We start from the raw sequence: 11,595 nt of genomic DNA on the forward strand, positions 1-11,595 counted from the left end.
TTATGTAGTATGAGGAGGAAAATGCAAAGTGGAACTTGCCTTGGGAACTTGGGAAGCACGTTTGGTTTGCATCGTGGAAATTTAAATACTGGAATGCTTTTGGATCGTCTGCAAGGAGAGCTTCTTTTCTTATGACAAATAATGAGACGATGCAAACAGTTTAAGGATATAAAAAGCTTAAGATAATCCAAATACAGCTCTGGTCCCTGCGCAGCGACAGAAGGAATCTAAGACTTTGACAATAGACCTGCCCGGTTCTTTCTGTTATTTATTTAGTAGCTTATTATACATATCTTTCACATGTTGGACTTGTTATTAATCTAATTCAAAAGGCACTTTTTTTTTTGTTTTACAGCCAAATCATAACCTAGTGAATTGGTATCTCATACATTAAATATCACTGATATGAAGGATTCATTTCTGATCTGTAGGGCTTTTGCACGCACGTTATGTGCACTGTAAACTGTTCCTACTCTAAGACCTGAGTCAAACAGTGTTTGAAATGATTTTTTCTTGCATGTGTAAAGCGCCAGACGGTTGGGATTTTCATAACTACAAAGAAAGTGTAACAGAAGCATTCAAACATCTAAGTGGGATTTTCCTAATTTGTTATGAGGCAAATCCCCTTCTGGCTCTGCGTTATCACATGCTAGTTTCAAACTACTCTTTGACTGAAGTCTGTGTATTATACTTATCTCTTTGTGTGTGTTGTGCAGCCATTTGTTGGTAAAATTGGGTGTCTGATGGCTAGTCGTCTCATTTGAGATGACGTCAGTACTGGTCGGAGTTGTAGCTGTAGAGATGGGTGACCCTGTCGTGTGTACCTTAGTTTTAGTAAGGGACATCTCTCTCTCTCTTTCTCTATCTCTCTCTCTCTGGCCCTTTATTTTGGGTCATCTCTGGTATCTGCTACAGACAGACAACATCTGGACATGAGTAAATCCAACTTGTATGTATTGTAAATATATTTAACAGATTCCCCTGTTGTGCTTTTGGCGAACAGCGTCTCCTGTTGTCTGTAGCAGATCCCAGCTGAATCCATGCTAGACAGAGAAAAACCTTGTTTGATACAAATTGTATCATTAACTAAGTCGCTGGTGTTATATACAGTACATGGACTTGTTGATCTGTATTTATCAAACACTCTTGATGTATTGTTGCTATATGAGGACGTGCATTGACAACAGCTATGTTCCAATCGAGATGTTCCAACTTTTAATCTTGTGGAAATTGCTTTGAGACAATTATTTCACATTAGTTATGAAACAAAAGGAGTTGTCTGCCTACTATGTTTAGGTATCACAACCTCTTTATCTGCGCTTTTGGGTTTGAAGCTGGCTTATTTTATACAGGAGCTCCAATTAAATCATGTTTGATAAATGTGCTTAGGTTAACTTCCCATTTGAAGACAGAAGTACAGCGCGGTTGGGGTCAGTCCATTTTAAGTTTAAACTTCTTTGTTCAGGAAGTGGATATCCTGTGAAATTACATAAAACGTAATGCTTGAAACGATAGGAAAAGGATTTTAATCATTAACTAATCTGTTTCTGTTAAATCATAAAATTGATTGGACAGACCCCAACCAGTATTATATTTGGGTTAGTCCTTTATTTTATGGCGGCCATTTTGAATGCCTTTGAACACCTAAGCGCCAACTAGAGTATTTGCAATTGTGTAACAAACTTTTTACCTTAAAAGATTACATCTCCATAGAACCATAAATTATCCAGTCACTTAAGAAATCACAAGGATAACAGCTCGGTTGCTTTAATGTAGCAGGAAGTTTAGCTAGCTAGCCTACAAGCTATTTTTATGTCTTCGGCTCTTTTTGCAAAATAATATTACACAACTTTGGCCCTAACAAAAAGAGGGTTATAAAGAACCAAAAATGATCCATCAAGTTTAGACTCATCAAGAATTACAACTGCTTAAATGTCGCAGGAAGTTAAGCTACCTAATCTGCTAGCCTGCTAGTTTTTTGCAAATGACTGTTACCTCAGCTCTACCTGGAGAATTTATACATAAAGCAGTATTTGCCTTAACAAGAGGATGAGTTCATCAAAGAACCATCAATTACGCAGTCAACAAAATCATCTTTAGAATAACAACTGCTTCAGTGTAGCAGGTAGTCGAGCTAGCTAACTACTAGCTATCTTTAATGTCTGTAGCACTCTATTTTAAGCTCTACTACAAGTACTTTTAAATATATGAAGCCATTTTTGCCCAAACAAAATGATAAGGTATTTGTAGAAGCTAAAATTATACAGATATTTAAGAATAAAAACCACAAGTGCTTAACTGTAGTAAGACGTTTAGCTAGCTTGATAACCTCGACAGTATCCCGACAAACAAGCTAGGTTTTGATACAATTGTCATTTCTTTGGCTACAGTGCATTCCAGGGCAGTAATTTGAAATAAATTATATATATATAAACAATTAATGTTTCAACTTTAACATATACAAAAACATACTTCTGAGGCTACCTGAGCACTTACTTGCACTAACATTACCTAGGCCTAGATATATGACCAGATTAAAATGTTCGCAAACTCTTTTTGGTCTGAGCTCTTGGGATTCTTTTGTTGAAATATAGAATTATTTTTGTCAGGTTCTGACAGGTTAGCTGTAGCATATAAAATGGTTTTACTTGATCAGGCAGAGCCGAACCAAAATGTAACGCAAGTTCAAAATGGCCGCCAAGGAATTAAACCCTACAGAGTGAGCTCGTCATACAGTTCATCACAAGCCAGCTACATAAAGCCCACTGGTTTCTTTCTTGTCCAACGTGTCACATTGTACCAATAATGAATGATTGTACAATAACACGTGCTGTTGATGAGAGAACCTTTGAGTATATTGAAGAAGCGCCTTCGTTCTGGCCTCCTGGCACTGTGTGTCAGCATGGCACCTGAGCGTGGGCCCAAAGTAATGCCTCTTCATGGCATTGTGCTTATGACACATCCAATACTCTGAACTATGTTCAGCTATCTGTTATGCATGTTTTGATTTGTTTTGGTTTCTGCATGTTTTCCTTGTGTTAAATTTGTGTATATAGCTGAGTTTTATGTCCTGAAAGTTTGTCTAGCCTTAACAGTGACATGATGCTGTAGCTTTAAAGATTTCGCTATGCTTACTTGTACACAAAACTCGCTTGTTTTTCTGCAGTTAGTGTTCAGTGTTGGTTTCAGTACAACACCCTCCTTTGATGGTCAAGTGACCTTACATTTACTCCAAAGGATCAGAAAGCATGTTTTGGAATGCATCTCACTATTTTCTGCACTCGTTAAAATGGAAACCATTTTGTCAAATTGAGTTTGGTTCTGTAGGTCCAACAATGCTATGTTAAACTTAAAGAGGGATTATTCTCTATTTCAAATTATATTTACATTTTGCCGGTAGCATAACAATGTAACTAATTGATTAATGTAACATTTTCAACTGTAACTGTGATTGTTGATTAAAGACGGTACTGCCATAAAATGTGTTAGCCATTTACATTGTTGAGAAAAGCCTTTTTTTTTTTTAGCAACTATCAAAATTTTTGTATGCACTTTCAAAAGTCCTAGTATAGCATGTCGAAAAAAGTCATACTATAGCATGTTATAAACAGTGATAAGTCATAGTATAGCATGTCGAAATAAGTCATACTATATAGCATGTCGTAAAAAGTGATAAAAGAGTCATAGTCATACTATAGCATGTTATAAACAGTGATAAGTCATAGTATAGCATGTCGAAAAAAGCAATAAAACAGTCATAGTCATACTATAGCATGTTATAAACGGTGATAAAAAAAGTCATAGCATGTCGTAAAAAGTGATAAAAAAGTCATAGTATAGCATGTTATAAACAGTGATAATACAGTCATAGTCATACTATAGCATGTTATAAACAGTGATAAAAAAAGTCATAGTATAGCATGTTATAAACAGTGATAATACAGTCATAGTCATAGTATAGCATGTTATAAACAGTGATAAAAAAAGTCATAGTATAGCATGTTATAAACAGTGATAATACAGTCATAGTCATACTATAGCATGTTATAAACAGTGATAAGTCATAGTATAGCAAATTAATACTACAGCATGTCGAAAAAAATCATACTATAGCATGTTATAAACAGTGATAAGTCATAGTAAAGTATGTCGAAAAAAATCACACTATAGCATGTTATAAACAGTGATAAGTCATAGTATAGTATGTCGAAAAAAATCATACTATAGCATGTTATAAACAGTGATAAGTCATAGTATAGCATGTCAAAATAAGTCATACTATAGCATGTCGTAAAAAGTGATAATACAGTCATAGTCATACTATAGCATGTTATAAACAGTGATAAAAAAAGTCATAGTATAGCATGTCGTAAAAAGTGATAAAGTCATGTATAGCATGTCGAAAAAAGTAATAAAACAGTCATAGTCATACTATAGCATGTTATAAACAGTGATAAGTCATAGTATAGTATGTCGTAAAAAGTGATAAAAAAGTCATAGTATAGCATGTCGAAAAAAGCAATAAAACAGTCATAGTCATACTATAGCATGTTATAAACAGTGATAAAAAAAGTCACAGTATAGCATGTCGAAAAAAGTCATACTATATACCATGTTGTAAAAAGTCATAGTATAGCATGTCATAAAATTCACTAAAAAAGCATTAGTATAGCATGTCGAAAAAAGTCATACTATAGCATGTCGTAAAAAGTAATAAAAAAGTCATAGTATAGCATGTCAAAAAAAGTAATAAAACAGTCAGTCATACTATAGCATGTTATAAACAGTGATAAGTCATACTATAGCAGGTCGTAAAAAGTGATAAAAAAAGTCATAGTATAGCATGTCGTAAAAAGTGATAAAAAAGTCACAGTATAACATGTCGAAAAAAAGTCATAGTATAGCATGTCATTAAATTCACAAAAACAGTCATAGTATAGCATGTCGTAAAAAGTGATAAAAAAGTCCTACTATAACAGGTCGAAAAAAGTAATAAAACAGTCATAGTCATACTATAGCATGTTATAAACAGTGATAAGTCATAGTATAGCATGTCATAAAAAGTGATAAAAAAGTCACAGTATAGCATTCTAAAAAAAGTCATACTATAGCATGTCGTAAAAAGTGATAAAAAAGTAATACTATAGCATGTCGTAAAAAGTGATAAAAAAAGTAATAAAACAGTCATAGTCATACTATAGCATGTTATAAACAGTGATAAGTCATAATATAGCATGTCGTAAAAAGTGATAAAAAAATCATACTACAGCATGTCGAAAAAAATCATACTATAGCATGCTATAAACAGTGATAAGTCCTAGTATAGCGTGTCGTAAAAAGTGATAAAAAAGTCATACTATAGCATGTTATAAACAGTGATAAGTCCTAGTATAGCATGTCGTAAAAAGTGATAAAAAAGTCATAGTATAGCATGTCGTAAAAAGTGATAAAAAAGTCACAGTATAACATGTCGAAAAAAAGTCATAGTATAGCATGTCATTAAATTCACAAAAACAGTCATAGTATAGCATGTCGTAAAAAGTGATAAAAAAGTCCTACTATAACAGGTCGAAAAAAGTAATAAAACAGTCATAGTCATACTATAGCATGTTATAAACAGTGATAAGTCATAGTATAGCATGTCATAAAAAGTGATAAAAAAGTCACAGTATAGCATTCTAAAAAAAGTCATACTATAGCATGTCGTAAAAAGTGATAAAAAAGTAATACTATAGCATGTCGTAAAAAGTGATAAAAAAAGTAATAAAACAGTCATAGTCATATTATAGCATGTCATAAACAGTGATAAGTCATAATATAGCATGTCGTAAAAAGTGATAAAAAAGTCATACTATATATAGCATGCTATAAACAGTGATAAGTCATAGTATAGCATGTCATTAAATTCACAAAAAAAGTCATAGTATAACATGTCGTAAAAAGTGATAAAAAATTCATACTACAGCATGTCGAAAAAAATCATACTATAGCATGTTATAAACAGTGATAAGTCCTAGTATAGCGTGTCGTAAAAAGTGATAAAAAAGTCATACTATAGCATGTTATAAACAGTGATAAGACATAGTATAGCATGTCGTAAAAAGTGATAAATAAGTCATAGTATAGCATGTCGTAAAAAGTCATACTATAGCATGTTATAAACAGTGATAAGTCATAGTATAGCATGTCGTAAAAAGTGATAAAAAAAGTCATAGTATAGTATGTCATAAAATTCACAAAAAAAGTCATAGTACAGCATGTTGTAGAAAAGTCATTAAAACCTAATAGTACAGCATAGTATAGCATGTCGTAAAAACCGATAAAAAAGTCATAGTATAGCATGTCGGAATAAGTCATAGTATAGCATGTCGGAAAAGTGATAAAAAAGTCATAGTATAGCATGTAGTAAAAAGTGATAAAAAAGTTATAGTATGGCATGTCGAAAAAGTCCTACTATAGCAGGTCGAAAAAAGTAATAAAACAGTCATAGTCATACTATAGCATGTTATAAACAGTGATAAGTCATAATATAGCATGTCGTAAAACGTGATAAAAAAGTCATAGTATAGCATGTAGTAAAAAGTGATAAAAAAGTTATAGTATGGCATGTCGAAAAAGTCCTACTATAGCAGGTCGAAAAAAGTAATAAAACAGTCATAGTCATACTATAGCATGTTATAAACAGTGATAAGTCATAATATTGCATGTCGTAAAAAACGTTAAAAAAGTCATACTATAGCATGTCGTAAAAAGTGATAAAAAAGTCATACTATAGCATGTTATAAACAGTGATAAGTCATAGTATAGCATGTCATTAAATTCACAAAAAAAGTCATAGTATAGCATGTCGTAAAATGTGATAAAAAAGTCATAGTATAGCATGTCGTAAAAAGTGATAAAAAAGTCACAGTATAGCATGTCGAAAAAAAGTCATGGTATAGCATGTCGAAAAAAAGTCATGGTATAGCATGTCGAAAAAAAGTCATACTATAGCATGTCGTAAAAAGTGATAAAAAAGTCATACTATAGCATGTTATAAACAGTGATAAGTCATAGTATAGCATGTCATGAAATTCACAAAAAAAGTCATAGTATAACATGTCGTAAAAAGTGATAAAAAATTCATACTACAGCATGTCGAAAAAAATCATACTATAGCATGTTATAAACAGTGATAAGTCCTAGTATAGCGTGTCGTAAAAAGTGGTAAAAAAGTCGTACAATAGCATGTCGTAAAAAGTGATAAAAGAGTCATAGTATAGCATGTCGTAAAAAGTGATAAAAAAGTCATACTATAGCATGTTATAAACAGTGATAAGTCAGAGTATAGCATGTCATGAAATTCACAAAAAAAGTCATAGTATAACATGTCGTAAAAAGTGATAAAAAATTCATACTACAGCATGTCGAAAAAAATCATACTATAGCATGTTATAAACAGTGATAAGTCCTAGTATAGCGTGTCGTAAAAAGTGGTAAAAAAGTCGTACAATAGCATGTCGTAAAAAGTGATAAAAAAGTCACAGTATAACATGTCGAAAAAAAGTCATAGTATAGCATGTCGTAAAAAGTGATAAAAAAAGTCATAGTATAGCATGTCGAAAAAAGTAATAAAACAGTCATAGTCATACTATAGCATGTTATAAACAGTGATAAGTCATAATATAGCATGTCGTAAAAACCGTTAAAAAAGTCATAGTATAGCATGTCATTAAATTCACAAAAACAGTCATAGTATAGCATGTCATAAAAAGTGAAAAAGTCACAGTATAGCATTCTAAAAAAAGTCATACTATAGCATGTCGTAAAGTTATAGTATGGCATGTAGAAAAAGTCCTACTATAGCAGGTCGAAAAAAGTAATAAAACAGTCAGTCATACTATAGCATGTTATAAACAGTGATAAGTCATAATATAGCATGTCGTAAAAAGTGATAAAAAAGTCACAGTATAGCATTCTAAAAAAAGTCATACTATAGCATGTCGTAAAAAGTGATAAAAAAGTAATACTATAGCATGTCGTAAAAAGTGATAAAAAAAGTAATAAAACAGTCATAGTCATACTATAGCATGTTATAAACAGTGATAAGTCATAATATAGCATGTCGTAAAAAGTGATAAAAAAGTCATACTATATATAGCATGCTATAAACAGTGATAAGTCATAGTATAGCATGTCATTAAATTCACAAAAAAAGTCATAGTATAACATGTCGTAAAAAGTGATAAAAAATTCATACTACAGCATGTCGAAAAAAATCATACTATAGCATGTTATAAACAGTGATAAGTCCTAGTATAGCGTGTCGTAAAAAGTGATAAAAAAGTCATACTATAGCATGTTATAAACAGTGATAAGACATAGTATAGCATGTCGTAAAAAGTGATAAATAAGTCATAGTATAGCATGTCATTAAATTCACAAAAACAGTCATAGTATAGCATGTCGTAAAAAGTGATAAAAGAGTCATAGTATAGCATGTCGTAAAAAGTGATAAAAAAAGTCATAGTATAGCATGTCGAAAAAAGTAATAAAACAGTCATAGTCATACTATAGCATGTTATAAACAGTGATAAGTCATAATATAGCATGTCGTAAAAACCGTTAAAAAAGTCATAGTATAGCATGTCATTAAATTCACAAAAACAGTCATAGTATAGCATGTCATAAAAAGTGAAAAAAGTCACAGTATAGCATTCTAAAAAAAGTCATACTATAGCATGTCGTAAAGTTATAGTATGGCATGTAGAAAAGGTCCTACTATAGCAGGTCGAAAAAAGTAATAAAACAGTCATAGTCATACTATAGCATGTTATAAACAGTGATAAGTCATAATATAGCATGTCGTAAAAAGTGATAAAAAAGTCACAGTATAGCATTCTAAAAAAAGTCATACTATAGCATGTCGTAAAAAGTGACAAAAAAGTCATAGTATAGCATGTCGAAATAAGTCATACTATAGCATGTCGTAAAAAGTGATAAAAGAGTCATAGTATAGCATGTCGTAAAAAGTGATAAAAAAAGTCATAGTATAGCATGTCGAAAAAAGTAATAAAACAGTCATAGTCATACTATAGCATGTTATAAACAGTGATAAGTCATAATATAGCATGTCATAAAAACCGTTAAAAAAGTCATAGTATAGCATGTCATTAAATTCACAAAAACAGTCATAGTATAGCATGTCATAAAAAGTGAAAAAAGTCACAGTATAGCATTCTAAAAAAGTCATACTATAGCATGTCGTAAAGTTATAGTATGGCATGTAGAAAAAGTCCTACTATAGCAGGTCGAAAAAAGTAATAAAACAGTCAGTCATACTATAGCATGTTATAAACAGTGATAAGTCATAATATAGCATGTCGTAAAAAGTGATAAAAAAGTCACAGTATAGCATTCTAAAAAAAGTCATACTATAGCATGTCGTAAAAAGTGATAAAAAAGTCATAGTATAGCATGTAGTAAAAAGTGATAAAAAAGTTATAGTATGGCATGTCGAAAAAGTCCTACTATAGCAGGTCGAAAAAAGTAATAAAACAGTCATAGTCATACTATAGCATGTTATAAACAGTGATAAGTCATAATATAGCATGTCGTAAAAACCGTTAAAAAAGTCATACTATAGCATGTCGTAAAAAGTGATAAAAAAGTCATACTATAGCATGTTATAAACAGTGATAAGTCATAGTATAGCATGTCATTAAATTCACAAAAAAAGTCATAGTATAGCATGTCGTAAAATGTGATAAAAAAGTCATAGTATAGCATGTCGTAAAAAGTGATAAAAAAGTCACAGTATAGCATGTCGAAAAAAAGTCATGGTATAGCATGTCGAAAAAAAGTCATGGTATAGCATGTCGAAAAAAAGTCATACTATAGCATGTCGTAAAAAGTGATAAAAAAGTCATACTATAGCATGTTATAAACAGTGATAAGTCATAGTATAGCATGTCATGAAATTCACAAAAAAAGTCATAGTATAACATGTCGTAAAAAGTGATAAAAAATTCATACTACAGCATGTCGAAAAAAATCATACTATAGCATGTTATAAACAGTGATAAGTCCTAGTATAGCGTGTCGTAAAAAGTGGTAAAAAAGTCGTACAATAGCATGTCGTAAAAAGTGATAAAAGAGTCATAGTATAGCAGGTCGTAAAAAGTGATAAAAAAGTCACAGTATAACATGTCGAAAAAAAGTCATAGTATAGCATGTCGTAAAGTTATAGTATGGCATGTAGAAAAAGTCCTACTATAGCAGGTCGAAAAAAGTAATAAAACAGTCATAGTCATACTATAGCATGTTATAAACAGTGATAAGTCATAATATAGCATGTCGTAAAAACCGTTAAAAAAGTCATACTATAGCATGTCGTAAAAAGTGATAAAAAAGTCATACTATAGCATGTTATAAACAGTGATAAGTCATAGTATAGCATGTCATTAAATTCACAAAAAAAGTCATAGTATAGCATGTCGTAAAATGTGATAAAAAAGTCATAGTATAGCATGTCGTAAAAAGTGGTAAAAAAGTCACAGTATAGCATGTCGAAAAAAAGTCATGGTATAGCATGTCGAAAAAAAGTCATGGTATAGCATGTCGTAAAAAGTGATAAAAAAGTCATAGTATAGCATGTCGTAAAAAGTGATAAAAAATTCATAGTATAGCATGTCAAAAAAAGTAATAAAACAGTCATAGTCATACTATAGCATGTTATAAACAGTGATAAGTCATAGTATAGCATGTCATGAAATTCACAAAAAAAGTCATAGTATAACATGTCGTAAAAAGTGATAAAAAATTCATACTACAGCATGTCGAAAAAAATCATACTATAGCATGTTATAAACAGTGATAAGTCCTAGTATAGCGTGTCGTAAAAAGTGGTAAAAAAGTCGTACAATAGCATGTCGTAAAAAGTGATAAAAGAGTCATAGTATAGCATGTCGTAAAAAGTGATAAAAAAGTCACAGTATAACATGTCGAAAAAAAGTCATAGTATAGCATGTCGTAAAAAGTGATAAAAAAAGTCATAGTATAGCATGTCGAAAAAAGTAATAAAACAGTCAGTCATACTATAGCATGTTATAAACAGTGATAAGTCATAATATAGCATGTCGTAAAAACCGTTAAAAAAGTCATAGTATAGCATGTCATTAAATTCACAAAAACAGTCATAGTATAGCGTGTCATAAAAAGTGAAAAAAGTCACAGTATAGCATTCTAAAAAAAGTCATACTATAGCATGTCGTAAAGTTATAGTATGGCATGTAGAAAAAGTCCTACTATAGCAGGTCGAAAAAAGTAATAAAACAGTCATAGTCATACTATAGCATGTTATAAACAGTGATAAGTCATAATATAGCATGTCGTAAAAACCGTTAAAAAAGTCATAGTATAGCATGTCGTAAAAAGTGATAAAAAATTCATAGTATAGCATGTCATTAAATTCACAAAAAAAGTCATAGTATAGCATGTCGTAAAATGTGATAAAAAAGTCATAGTATAGCATGTCGTAAAAAGTGGTAAAAAAGTCACAGTATAGCATGTCGAAAAAAAGTCATGGTATAGCATGTCGTAAAAAGTGATAAAAAA

This window comes from Semicossyphus pulcher, unplaced genomic scaffold (assembly GCF_022749685.1).
Source record: "Semicossyphus pulcher isolate SPU_LCO1_2020_fin unplaced genomic scaffold, fSemPul1.0.p SCAF_24, whole genome shotgun sequence".
Lineage (NCBI taxonomy): Eukaryota > Metazoa > Chordata > Actinopteri > Labriformes > Labridae > Semicossyphus > Semicossyphus pulcher.